The sequence below is a fragment of the Pinus tabuliformis genome, chromosome 1_1 (assembly GCF_031772625.1).
Source record: "Pinus tabuliformis cultivar Carrire ecotype Pingquan chromosome 1_1, CPIR1, whole genome shotgun sequence".
Lineage (NCBI taxonomy): Eukaryota > Viridiplantae > Streptophyta > Pinopsida > Pinales > Pinaceae > Pinus > Pinus tabuliformis.
Window position 1 is genome coordinate 614,972,316 of NC_142297.1, and position 13,144 is coordinate 614,985,459.

General features: G+C 53.2%; 1 non-coding gene across 1 annotated transcript; it reads left to right on the forward strand.

Moving 5' to 3' along the window:
* Nucleotides 1-8,804: 8,804 nt before the first annotated feature.
* On the forward strand, nucleotides 8,805-10,617 carry LOC149214784 (18S ribosomal RNA). Its single transcript, XR_016251305.1, has one exon. It is a non-coding gene; the product is annotated as an 18S ribosomal RNA (ribosomal RNA).
* Nucleotides 10,618-13,144: the final 2,527 nt, after the last annotated feature.

Genomic DNA, 13,144 nt, shown 5'->3' on the forward strand with positions numbered 1-13,144 from the left:
ACCCGTGGGAACTCATTCGGGCAGGTCGTTTGAGGGCGCCCGTCTGAACTCGTTCGGGCGGGTCGTTCGGGCGAGGGCCGTATCAAAAATGCTAAGTTGTGACCCGAGGTTGGCTTTGTGCACGTTCGTGCAGCTTGTTTGCCCGGCTCTCCCTTGTTGGTTCGTTTCGGTCGTTCGGGCGGGTCATTTGAGGGCACCCGTGTGAACTCGTTCAGGCGGGTCGTTTGAGGCTGCCCGTGTGAACTCATTCAGGCGGGTCGTTCGGGTGAGGGCCGTATCAAAAATGCTAAGTTGTGACCCGAGGTTGGCTTTGTGCATGTTCGTGCAGCTCGTTCGCCCGGCTCTCCCTTGTCGGTTCGTTTCGGTCGTTCAGGCACCCATGCAAAATCGTTTGGGTGGGTCGTTTGAGGGCGCCAGTGTGAACTCATTCGGGTGGGTCGTTCGGGCGAGGGCCGTATCAAAAATGCTAAGTTGTGACCCGAGGTTGGCTTTGTGCACGTTCGTGCACCTCGTTTTCCCGGTTCTCACTTGTCGGTTCGCTTCGGTCGTTCGGGCGCCCATGCGAAATCGTTCGGGCGGGTTGTTTGAGGGCGCCCGTGTGAACTCGTTCGGGCGGGTCGTTCGGGCGAGGGCCGTATCAAAATTGCTAAGTTGTGACTCGAGGTTGGTTTGTGCACGTTTGTGCACCTCGTTTGCCCGGCTCTCCCTTGTCGGTTTGTTTCGGTCGTTCGGGCGCCCATGCAAAATCGTTCGGGTGGGTCGTTTGAGGGTGCCCTTGTGAACTCGTTCGGGCGGGTCGTTTGAGGGTGCCCGGGCGAACGAGCGCGTATCAAAAATGCTAAGTTGTGACCCGAGGTTGGCTATGTGCACGTTCGTGCAGCTCATTTGCCCGGCTCTCCCTTGTCGCTTCGTTTCGGTCGTTCGGGCGGGTCGTTTGAGGGCGCCCGTGTGAACTCGTTCGGGCAGGTCGTTTGAGGGCGCCCGTGTGAACTCGTTCGGGCGGGTCGTTTGAGGGCGCCCGTGTGAACTCGTTCGGGCGGGTCGTTCTGGTGAGGGCGCGCCCGGGCGAACGAGCCCGTATCAAAAATGCTAAGTTGTGACCCGAGGTTGGCTTTGTGCACGTTCGTGCAGCTCGTTTGCCCGGCTCTCCCTTGTCGCTTCGTTTCGGTCGTTCGGTCGTTCGGGCGGGTCGTTTGAGGGCGCCCATGTGAACTCGTTCGGGCGGGTCGTTCGGGTGAGGGGGCGCCCGGGCGAACGAGCCCATATCAAAAATGCTAAGTTGTGACCCGAGGTTTGATCTGTGCATGTTCGTGCAGCTTGTTTGCTCGGCTCTCCCTTGTCGCTTCGTTTCGGTCGTTCGGGCGGGTCGTTTGAGGGCGCCCATGTGAACTCGTTCGGGTGGGTCGTTCGGGCGAGTCGTTCAGGTGAGGTCGCGCCCGGGCGAACGAGCCCGTATCAAAAATGCTAAATTCTGACCCGAGATTGGCTTTGTGCACGTTTGTGTAGCTCGTTTTCCCGGCTCTCCCTTGTCGCTTCGTTTCGGTCGTTCGGGCGCCCATGCGAAATCGTTCGGGCGGGTCGTTTGAGGGTGCCCGTGTGAACTCGTTCGGGCGGTTCGTTTGGCCAACGGCGCGCCCGGGAAAACGAGCCCGCATCAAAAAATGCTAAGTTGTGACCCGAGGTTGGCTTTGTGCACGTTCGTGCAGCTCGTTTTCTCGACTCTCGCTTGTCGCTTCGTTTCGGTCGTTCGGGCGGGTCGTTTGAGGGCGCCCGTGTGAACTCGTTCGGGCGGGTCGTTCGGGCGAGGGCGCACCCGGGCGAACGAGTGCGTATCAAAAATTCTAAGTTGTGACCCAAGGTTGGCTTTGTGCACGTTCGTGCAGCTCGTTTGCCCGGCTCTCCCTTGTCGCTTCGTTTCGGTCGTTCGGGCGGGTCGTTTGAGGGCGCCTGTGTGAACTCGTTCATGCGGGTCGTTCGGGCGAGGGCGTGCCCGTATCAAAAATGCTAAGTTGTGACCCGAGGTTGGCTTTGTGCATGTTCATGCAGCTCGTTTTCCCGGCTCTCCCTTGTCGCTTCGTTTCGGTTGTTCAGGCGGTCGTTTGAGGGCGCCTGTGTGAACTCGTTCGGGCGAGGGTGCCCCCGAGCGAACGAGCCCGTATCAAAAATGCTAAGTTGTGACCCGAGGTTGTCTTTGTGCACATTCGTGTAGCTCGTTTCCCCGACTCTCTCTTGTCACTTCGTTTCGGTCGTTCGGGCGCCCATGCAAAATCGTTCGGGCGGGTCGTTTGAGGGCGCCCGTGTGAACTCGTTCGGGCGGGTCGTTCAGGCGAGGGCGTGCTCGGGCCAACGAGCCCGTATAAAAAATGCTAAGCTGTGACCCGAGGTTGGCTTTGTGCACATTCGTGTAGCTCGTTTTCTCGGCTCTCCCTTGTCACTTTGTTTCGGTCGTGCGGGCACCCTTGCAAATTCGTTCGTGCCAGGGCGCGCACGGGCCAACGAGCTCGTATGAAAAATGCTAAGTTGTGACTCGAGGTTGGCTTTGTGCATATTCTTGCTGCTCCTTTGCCTAGCTCTCCCCTTTTGCTTCGTTTCGGTCATGCGGGGGCCCATTCAAATTCTAGATGATCCAAGCGACAAGTTTTCTTTCCGTGTGAAAGGTGGGTTGGTAATTGAGTTGTGTTTTCGCGTTTGCCTGAACGATGGCCTTGGGTCGTTTGTAGGGCGGTCGATTTTCATCTTCTCTCCATCCCCACTCGGTAGCGCATGAGCGGTAATGTTGACCAGGCTCGTCCTGGGAGGCATATGTGAACAATTCCCCTTCCGCTCTCCAAGTTCTTGGAGCTGTATGGGCCGTTGTTGTGCGGCTCCCTGTCTCGTCTTGGTCCCTGCGTGCCCCTTCAAATGATAGCAGCGACAGGTTTTCTTTCCGTGTGAAAGGTGGGTTGGTAATTGAGTTGTGTTTTCGCGTTTGCCTAAACGATGGCCTTGGGTCGTTTGCAGGGCGGCCGATTTTCATCTTCTCTCCATCCCCACTCGGTAGCGCATGAGCGGTAATGTTGGCCAGGCTCGGCCTGGGAGGCATATGTGAACAATTCCCCTTCCGCTCTCCAAGTTCTTGGAGCTGTATGGGCTGTTTTGGTGTGGCTCCTTGGCTCGTCTTGGTCCCTGCATGCCCCTTCAGATGATACCAGCGACAGGTTTTCTTTCTGTGTGAAAGGTGGGTTGGTAATTGAGTTGTGTTTTCGCGTTTGCCTGAACGATGGCCTTGGGTCATTTGTAGGGCCGCCGATTTTCATCTTCTCTCCATCCCCACTCGGTAGTGTATGAGCAGCAATGTTGGCCAGGCTCGGCCTGGGAAGCATATGTGAACAATTCCCCTTCCGCTCTCCAAGTTCTTGGAGCTGTATGGGCTGTTGTTGTGTGGCTCCCTGGTTCGTCTTGGTCCCCCCATGCCCCTTCAGATGATACCAGTGACAGGTTTTCTTTCCGTGTGAAAGGTGGGTTGGTAATTGAGTTGTGTTTTCGTGTTTGCCTGAACGATGCCCTTGGGTCGATTGTAGGGCGGCCGATTTTCATCTTCTCTCCATGCCCACTTGGTAGCGCATGATCGGTAATGTTGGCCAGGCTCGGCCTGGGAGGCATATGTGAACAATTCCCCTTCCGCTCTCCAAGTTCTTGGAGTTGTATGGGCTGTTGTGGTGTGGCTCCCTGGCTCGTCTTGGTCCCTGCGTGCCCCTTCAGATGATACCAGCGAGAGGTTTTCTTTCCGTGTGAAAGGTGGGTTGGTAATGGAGTTGTGTTTTCGCATTTTCTTGAACGATGGCCTTGGGTCGTTTGTAGGGCCGCCGATTTTCATCTTCTCTCCATCCCCACTCGGTAGCGCATGAGCGGTAATGTTGGCTAGGCTCGGCCTGGGAGGCATATGTGAACAATTCCCCTTCCGCTCTCCAAGTTCTTGGAGCTGTAAGGGCTGTTGTGGTGTGGCTCCCTGGCTCGTCTTGGTCCCCCTTGTTCCCCTCCAGATGATACCAGCGAAGAGTTTTCTTTCTGTGTGAAAGGTGGGTTGGTAATCGAGTTGTGTTTTCGCGTGTGCCTGAACGATGGCCTTGGGTCATTTGTAGGGTTGCCGATTTTCATCTTCTCTCCATCCCCACTCGGTAGTGCATGAGCGGTAATGCTAGCCACGCTCGGCCTGGGAGGCATATGTGAACAATTCTCCTTCCGCTCTCCAAGTTCTTGGAGTTGTTTAGGCTGTTTTGGTGTGGCTCCGTGGCTCCCCCTGGTCCCCGTGTGCCCCTCCAGATGATACCAGCAACATGTTTTCTTTCCGTGTGAAAGGTGGGTTGGTAATCGAGTTGTGTTTTTGGGTTTGCCTAAACGATGGCCTTGGGTCGTTTGTGGGGTGACCGATTTTCATCTTCTCTCCATCACCACTTGGTAGCGCATGAACGGTAATGTTGGCCAGGCTCGACCTGGGAGGCATATGTGAACAATTCCCCTTCCGCTCTCCAAGTTCTTGGAGTTGTATGGGCTGTTGTGGTGTGGCTCCCTGGCTCATCCTGGTCCCCACGTGCCCCTCCAAATGATACCAGCAACAAGTTTTATTTACGTGTGAAAGGTGGGTTGGTAATCGAGTTGTGTTTTTGGGTTTGCCTGAACGATGGCCTTGGGTCGTTTGTAGGGCAGCTGATTTTCATCTTCTATCCATCCCCACTCAGTAGCGCATGAGCGGTAATGTTGGCCAGGCTCGGCCTGGGAGGCATATGTGAACAATTCCCCTTCCGCTCTCCAAGTTCTTGGAGCTGTATGGGCTTTTGTGGTGTGGCTCCTTGGCTCGTCCTGGTCCCCTCGTGCCCCTCCCGATGATACTAGCGGTAGGTTTTCTTTCCGTGTGAAAGGTGGGTTGGTGATCGAGTTGTGTTTTCGAGTTTGCCTGAACGATGGCCTTTTGACATTTGAAGGGCGGCCGATTTTCGTCTTCACTCCATCCCCGCTCGGTAGCACATGAGCGGTGATGTGGGCTATGCTCATCCCCGTCCCTATTTCCCATCCCAACGATAAGAATGTTGAAAGTTTTCTCGGCGCTCCTTTGAGCCTTCGTTGTTGTGGGTCCCATATGGAAGCCCCAAAACTCCGTCGTTGCCTATGTCGCTATCGTGCCCGTCGGTTGTTGCGATAGAGAATTTTGATTTTGCTGGGCAGCCATTTGTGGCTCCATTGAAATTGGCTCCTCGTTATATTGTTCACCTCCTCCCTATTTGGTGTGGAGGGTTTTGCTTTTCATGTGAAAGGTGGGTTGGTAATTGAGTTGGTTTTTCGGGTTTGCCTCAAGAATGGCCTTGGGTCGTTTGTAGGGTGTCCGATTTTCATCTTCTCTCCATACCCACTCAGTAGCGCATGAGCGGTAACGTTGGCCATGCTTGTCCTTGGAGGCATATGTGAACAATTCCCCTTCTGCTCCAAGTTTTGGGAGTTGTATGGGTTTTTTGTGGTGTGGCTCCTTGTGATGGCTAGCCTCTTCATTGTTCGGCTGTTTATGGTGCCAGTGTCTTGTGTCTTGTGCTTGTACTCTTTCCGTGTTGGCATTGTCGGTTGAGATGCATACATTTAAGAGGGACGTGGAAGGGTTTTGGTTGTAAACCACCTACCCTCCCTCTTGCTTGCTTTTTCCATCAGGCGATGTGAGGCGCTATTTTCCTTGTTGTAAAGTCAAGGGTTGGCATTCCTTTCAAAGTGCACATCGTTCGTGGTTGCGTTGGCTTTGAGGTTTTGATAGATGTGTTGGCCCATATGTTTAATCGAGGGGTCGGCTTTTCCCTTGCATCTTGCGTGCGTGGCAGGCTTTTGCAGTTGGAAATGTTAAGTCACAACGTTTATGGGCATTTGTTGTTTCAATTGTGTATGCGCTTGTGGTCCAATGGGGAGGAGGCTTGCTACTATAGTCATCGCTGGTGGGGGCTATTTGGAAGAAGGATTTCAAGGTGGAATGCTTCGACCTTCCTCCTTTGTGTGGAGGTGGCCGTAGGGGAAAATTATTCATCGTCCGGTCGGTAAAGCTGTGGGAAATCTCCTAGGTTGCCTGTACATAGGGTGCGTGGGGTGCGGAGCTGCCCGATCCCTCCTCCTGTTCAGATATATGTCCTTGTATTGTGTAGCGACCCTCTTGATTTGCATTTGCTTCCTTCCTTTGCCTACGCATCATGGTTTCCCCAGGTAGTCAAGTGATCGAGGTCCACCGTCAGCTGGCGCGGGTGGACTCCTAGGTGGCCTCGGTGCGTGGCGTGGAGGGTCGGGGGGCATTTCTAAGAGAGGTTGTGGGCTCGGTTGGTCTTGTTGTTTTGTTTCCAATGGGGAGGAGGCTTGCTACTATAGTCATCGATGGTGGGGGCTATTTGGAAGAAGGATTTCGAGGTGGAACGCTTCGACCTCCCTCCTTTGCGTGGAGGTGGCCGTAGGGGAAAATTATTCATCGTCCGGTCGGTAAAGCTGTGGGAAATCTCCTAGGTTGCCTGTACGTAGGGTGCGTGGGGTGCAGAGCTGCCCGATCCCTCCTCCTGTTCGGATATGTGTCCTTGTATTGTGTAGCGACCCTCTTGATTTGCATTTGCTTCCTTCCTTTGCCTTCGCATCGTGGTCTCCACAGGCGGTCAAGTGATCGAGGTCCACCGTCAACTGGCGCGGGTGGACTCCTAGGTGGCCTCGATGCGTGGCATGGAGGGTCGGGGGGCATTTCTAAGAGAGGTTGTGGGCTCAGATGGTCTTGTTGTTTTGTTTCCAATGGGGAGGAGGCTTTCTACTATAGTCATCGATGGTGGGGGCTATTTGGAAGAAGGATTTCGAGGTGGAACGCTTCGACCTCCCTCCTTTGCGTGGAGGTGGTTGTATGGGAAAATTATTCATCGTCCGATCAGTAAAGCTGTGGGAAATCTCCTAGGTTGCCTGTCCGTAGGGTGCGTGGGGTGCGAAGCTGCCCGATCCCTCCTCCTATTCGGATATGTGTCCTTGTATTGTGTAGCGACCCTCTTGATTTGCATTTGCTTCCTTCCTTTGCCTTCGCATCGTGGTTGCCACATGCGGTCAAGTGATCGAGGTCCACCGTCAGCTGGCACGGGTGGACTCCTAGGTGGCCTCGGTGCGTGGCGTGGAGGGTCGGGGGGCATTTCTAAGAGATGTTGTGGGCTCGGTTGGTCTTGTTAATATGTTTCCTTCTGTTTCCTTTGCATTGAGACTGCTGCAGGCGATCATGCGATCGAGGTCCATCGTTGCTGTTGTCCGGGTGGACTCCTAGGTGGCCTCTCTACGGGGAGGGTTGGGGGGCTCTTGTTGTTTCAATTGTGTATGCGCTCGTGGTCCAATGGGCAGGAGGCTTGCTACTATAGTCATCGATGGTGGGGGCTATTTGGAAGAAGGATTTTGAGGTGGAATGCTTCGACCTCCCTCCTTTGCGTGGAGGTGGCCGTAGAGGAAAATTATTCATCGTCTGGTTGGTAAAGATGTGGGAAATCTCCTAGGTTGCCTGTACGTAGGGTGCGTGGGGTGCGGAGCTGCCCGATCCCTCCTACTGTTCAGATATGTTTCCTTGTATTGTGTAGCGACCCTCTTGATTTGCATTTGCTTCCTTCCTTTAACTTCCCATCGTGGTTGCCACAGGTGGTCAAGTGATCGAGGTCCACCGTCAGCTGGCGCGGGTGGACTCCTAGGTGGCCTCGGTGCGTGGCGTGGAGGGTCGGGGTGCATTTCTAAGAGAGGTTGTGGGCTCGGTTGGTCTTTTTGTTTTGTTTACTTCCGTTTCCTTTGCATTGAGGCTGCCGCAGGCGATCATGCGATCGAGGTCCGTCGTTGCTGCTGTCCGGGTGGACTCCTAGGTGGCCTCTCTGCGGGGAGGGTTGGGGGGCACTTGTTGTTTCAATTGTGTATGCGCTCGTGGTCCAATGGGGAGGAGGCTTGCTACTATAGTCATCGGTGGTGGGGGCTATCTGGAAGAAGGATTTCGAGGTGGAACACTTCAACCTCCCTCCTTTGCGTGGAGGTGGCCGTAGGGGAAAATTATTCATCGTCCGGTCGGTAAAGATGTGGGAAATCTCCTAGGTTGCCTGTACGTGGGGTGCGGAGCTGCCCGATCCCTCCTCCTGTTCGGATAAGTGTCCTTGTATTGTGTAGCGACCCTCTTGATTTGCATTTGCTTCCTTCCTTTGCCTTCACATCGTGGTTGCCACAGGCGGTCAAGTGATTGAGGTCCACCGTCGGCTGGCGCGGGTGGACTCCTAGGTGGCCTCGGTGCGTGGCGTGGAGGGTCGGGGGGCATTTCTAAGAGAAGTTGTGGGCTCGGTTGGTCTTGTTTTGTTTCCTTCAGTTTCCTCTTTGCATTGAGGCTGCCGCAGGCGATCATGCAATCGAGGTCCATCGTTGCTGTTGCCCCGGTGGACTCCTAGGTGTCCCCTGTGCGAGGAGGGGAGGGGTGGGTTGGGGGCATTTCTAAGGGAGGTTGCGGGCTCAGTTTGTCTTGTATGATTTCCTTCCCTTGCCTTTGTGTTGAGGCTGCCGCAGGCGATCATCCAATCGAGGTCCACTGTTGCTGCTGTTCGGGTGGACTCCTAGGTGGCATCGGTGCGGGGTGGGGAGTGGCCTTGGTGCATTGTGGCTCGGCAGGTCTGCCCATTTGTTTGCCATGTCCTTGGCATGTTGCGTGTGCTTCCTTCTTGGGATGCAAGAGGTGCAAGGCATAAAAGTTTTACATGATATTTTGACGTCTCTTTGACTTGATGGTGTTCAGGTCCGGAATGCCCTTTGAAGTGGGAGGGTGCTACCTGGTTGATCCTGCCAGTAGTCATATGCTTGTCTCAAAGATTAAGCCATGCATGTCTAAGTATGAACTAATTCAGACTGTGAAACTACGGATGGCTCATTAAATCAGTTATATTTTTTTTGATGGTACCATACTACTCGGATAACCGTAGTAATTCTAGAGCTAATACGTGCACCAAGTCCCGACTCTTTGGAAGGGATGCATTTTTTAGGTAAAAGGCCAGCGCGGGCTTGCCCGCTTCTCCGGTGAATCATGATAACTCGACGGATCGCACAGCCCTTGTGCTGGCGATGGTTCATTAAAATTTTTGCCCTATCAACTTTCGATGGTAGGATAGAGGTCTACCATGGTGGTGACGGGTGACGGAGAATTAGGGTTTGATTCCGGAGAGGGAACCTGAGAAACGGCTACCACATCCAAGGAAGGCAGCAGGCGCGCAAATTACCCAATCTTGACATGGGGAGGTAGTGACAATAAATAACAACACTGGGCTCATCGAGTTTGGTAATTGGAATGAGTACAATCTAAATCCGTTAACGAGGATCCATTGGAGGGCAAGTCTGGTGCCAGCAGTCGCGGTAATTCCAGCTCCAATATCATATATTTAAGTTATTGCAGTTAAAAAGCTCGTAGTTGGATCTTGGGTCATAAGGGTCGGTCCGCCTACTCGGTGTGCACCTGCCCTTCCGTCCCTTTTGTCAGCAGCGTGCTCCTGGCCTTAATTAGCTGGGTCGTGGTTCCGGCGCTGTTACTTTGAAAAAATTAGAGTGCTCAAAGCAAGCTTATGCTTTGAATACATTAGCATGGAATAACGTGATAGGAGTCTGGTCCTATTGTGTTGGCCTTCGAGACCGGAGTAATGATTAATAGGGACTGTCGGGGGCATTCGTATTTCATTGTCAGAGGTGAAATTCTTGGATTTATGAAAGACAGACCACTGCGAAAGCATTTGCCAAGGATGTTTTCATTAATCAAGAACGAAAGTTGGGGGCTTGAAGACGATCAGATACCATCCTAGTCTCAACCATAAACGATGCCGACCAGGGATCGGTGGATGTTGCTCTAAGGACTCCGCCAGCACCTTCTGAGAAATCAGAGTGTTTGGGTTCCGGGGGGAGTATGGTCGCAAGGCTGAAACTTAAAGGAATTGATGGAAGGGCACCACTAGGAGTGGAGCCTACGACTTAATTTGACTCAACACGGGGAAACTTACCAGGTCCAGACATAGTAAGGATTGACAGATTGAGAGCTCTTTCTTGATTCTATGGGTGGTGGTGCATGGTCGTTCTTAGTTGGTGGAGCAATTTGTCTGGTTAATTCCGATAACAAATGAGACCTCAGCCTGCTAACTAGCTACGCGGAGGTTCCCCTTCGCGGCCAGCTTCTTAGAGGGACTATGGCCGTTTAGGCCATGGAATTTTGAGGCAATAACAAGTCTGTGATGCCCTTAGATGTTCTGGGCCGCACGCATGCTACACTGATGCAACCAACGAGTTTTTATTCCTGGTTCGAGAGGATCGGGAAATCTTCTCAAATTGCATCGTGATGGGGATAGACCATTGCAATTATTGGTCTTCAATGAGGAATTCCTATTAAGCGCGTGTCATCAACTCGTGTTGACTATGTCCCTGCCCTTTATACACACCGCCCGTTGCTCCTACCGATTGAATGATCCGGTGAACTGTTCTGATTGCGTTGACGATGGCGGTTCGCCGCCATCGACGTCGTGAGAAGTTCATTGAACCTTATCATTTAGAGGAAGGAGAAGTCGTAACAAGGTTACCGTAGGTGAACCTGCGGTAGGATCATTGATAGCATGGGTTTTCTTATTTGGTTCGGGTTGGTTGGGTGTCGATTGCAATGTGGGACTTTGTGGTGCGTCTCTAGGGGAGCGGGTTTGGTGTTTGGTGGGAACATCGTTGGTTGCTTGTCTCGAGGTAACGCTTGTTTTTTCGTGTGTGCTTGCAAGCCATGCTTGTGCTTGTCCCACCCATCCTTTGTTTTTCTCCCCCCCAATTTGTTTCTGCAGGGGGTTCGGAAGCGTGTTTCTTGGGAGCCCTTCTGACGATCTGTTCGGTCAGGCATGGTTGCTGCAGAGTTGAGGTGCTTGGTAAAAATGATGGATAAATTCGGACTCATTCGTAGCGGTGGTGCTCAGTCTTTCGTTCGTTGGAAGGAATGGGCCAAGGGTGCGGGCTTCCATAGTTGGTTCTCTCGAAAAGGCGGTGGCGGTTGATGTGTTGCTTGGGTGAGCTTTTTCGCTGGTGGTTGGGTCGAGAGAGTGGTTGTGCGCGCGCCTGCTAGCTCAAACCTTCCGTGAGGCGAGATTTTCGGGGTGCGGTCAAGTATGGGATGGATGAAGAGCGGATCAACCCGTTGGGCTGGCCACCCTAGTCCCTCCCGACCGTTCCTTGACATGCCCTCGCGGAAGGGTTAGGTGTCCAGGTAATGAAAAACCCATCCCTCGGTCTGAGCTTCATCGAGATCGCAATTTTCCCCGTACGGGCATGAGGGTGGAAATCTTATCTCGTGCCTTTGCCTTCGAGGGAATTCCTTGTCCTCTCGTGAGCCACTCCCCTTCTGAGGGAAAAAGAAGTAGCGGGTTATGTCTTTGTTCCTCCCTTTGGATTGTGGATTTTTTGTGGGACTCGCATCATTTCTTCGTTTCATGGTGTGCGCTTTGTGAACATCCCTCTCTCTAGTGGCCTTGCACCGTCGATGTATTTGTGGCTCGTGGCTTTCTCTAGCGTTGAGTGTTGGCCCGCGACAACTCCTCTTTGGAGTTTGATTCTTTGACCCCCGTTGACTCTCTCGTTGGAAAGGTTGTCGGGTGTTTTGTACATGGAAGGGTGCAATAGCAGGGTGGGTTTGTGTTATGGGAAACATTCTATTTGTCATTTGAAGCCTTGTGTCACTGGGTTGGGGGGATGTTTGCCTCTCAGTGACATGCTCCAGAAACTGGTCTCATCGTCGCCCTCGTCTTTTCTATTGGTCAATTTTTGGGTTGTGATTTATTTGCTTGGTTGTTTTCTATGTTGTAGAGCTGGAAAGGGTGTTGTGATGAATGCATGTGGGAGGGTGTGAAGAGGTGGGACGCTTTTTTGATTGGGTGCCTTGTTTGATTTCTTTTTGGTTAGCGGACATCTTGCTCGGCGTGCTGTTGAGCTTCTCTCTTTTCTTGGGATCTTTGTTTCTTTGGTGTTGTTTTCTTCCCTTCTTCCTTTTTCCCCTAGCCTTACGGAGGAGAGGTAGGATTGTTGTGGATTGGTGTTCGGGAAGGACGAAAAGCAGTATGAGTTTCTAGGGTGGCCACCCTAGTCCTTCTCGATCATCGTCCCCTGCAGTTCCCCTCTTTTTCCGAAGGCGCGGGGTTTGGGAAGCTTGTTCTCTGTTTGAGCCTCCCCTTGTGAGCCGGTAGCCACGTTTGATATCTCTTGCTTTCTTGTTGTTTTCTTCCCTTCTTGCTTTTGGCCCCTCAGCTTTACGGAGAAAAGGTGGGATTGTTGTGGATTGGTGTTCAGGAAGGACGAAAAGCAGTGCGAGTTCCGAGGGTGGCCACCCTAGTCCTTCTCGATCGCCGTCCCCTGCAGTTCCCCCCCTTTTTGCGAAGGCACGGGGGTGGGGAAGCTTGTTCCCTGTTTGAGCCTCCCCCTGTGAGCCGGTGGACGCGTTTGATATCTCTCTTTCTTTCATGTTGTTTTCTTCCCTTCTTTCGGCCCCTAGCTTTACGGAGAAAAGGTGGGATTGTTGTGGATTGGTGTTCGGGAAGGACAAAAAGCAGTGAGAGTTCCCAGGGTGGCCACCCTAGTCCTTCTCGATCGTCGTCCCCTGCAGTTCCCCACTTTTTGCGAAGGCACGGGGTTGGGGAAGCTTGTTCTCTGTTTGAAGCCTCCTCCCCTTGTGAGCCGGTAGCTACGTTGATATATCCCTTTCTCTCTTATTGTTCTCCTCTTCCCTTCTTCCTCATGGCCCCTAGCTTTACGGAGAAAAAGTGGGATTGTTGTGGATTGGTGTTCCGGAAGGACGAAACGCAGTGCGAGCTCCCGAGGTGGCCACCCTCATCCTTCTCGATCGTCGTCCCCTTCAATTCCCCCCTTTTGCCGAAGGCACGAGTCTTGGGAGGCTTGTGCTTTGTTTTCTACCCTGTTCTCTTCCTTTCGGTCCCTAGCTCTACGGAGAAAAGGGGGAATTGTTGTGGGCTGGTGTCAGGGAAGGGCTAAAAGCAGTGCGAGCTCCCGGGGTGGCCACCCTAGTCCTTCTCGATCACTGTCCTACGCATTTCCCCCCTTTTGTGCGAGGGCGTGGGGTTGGGGGGAGATTGTCCTCTGTTCAAGCCTC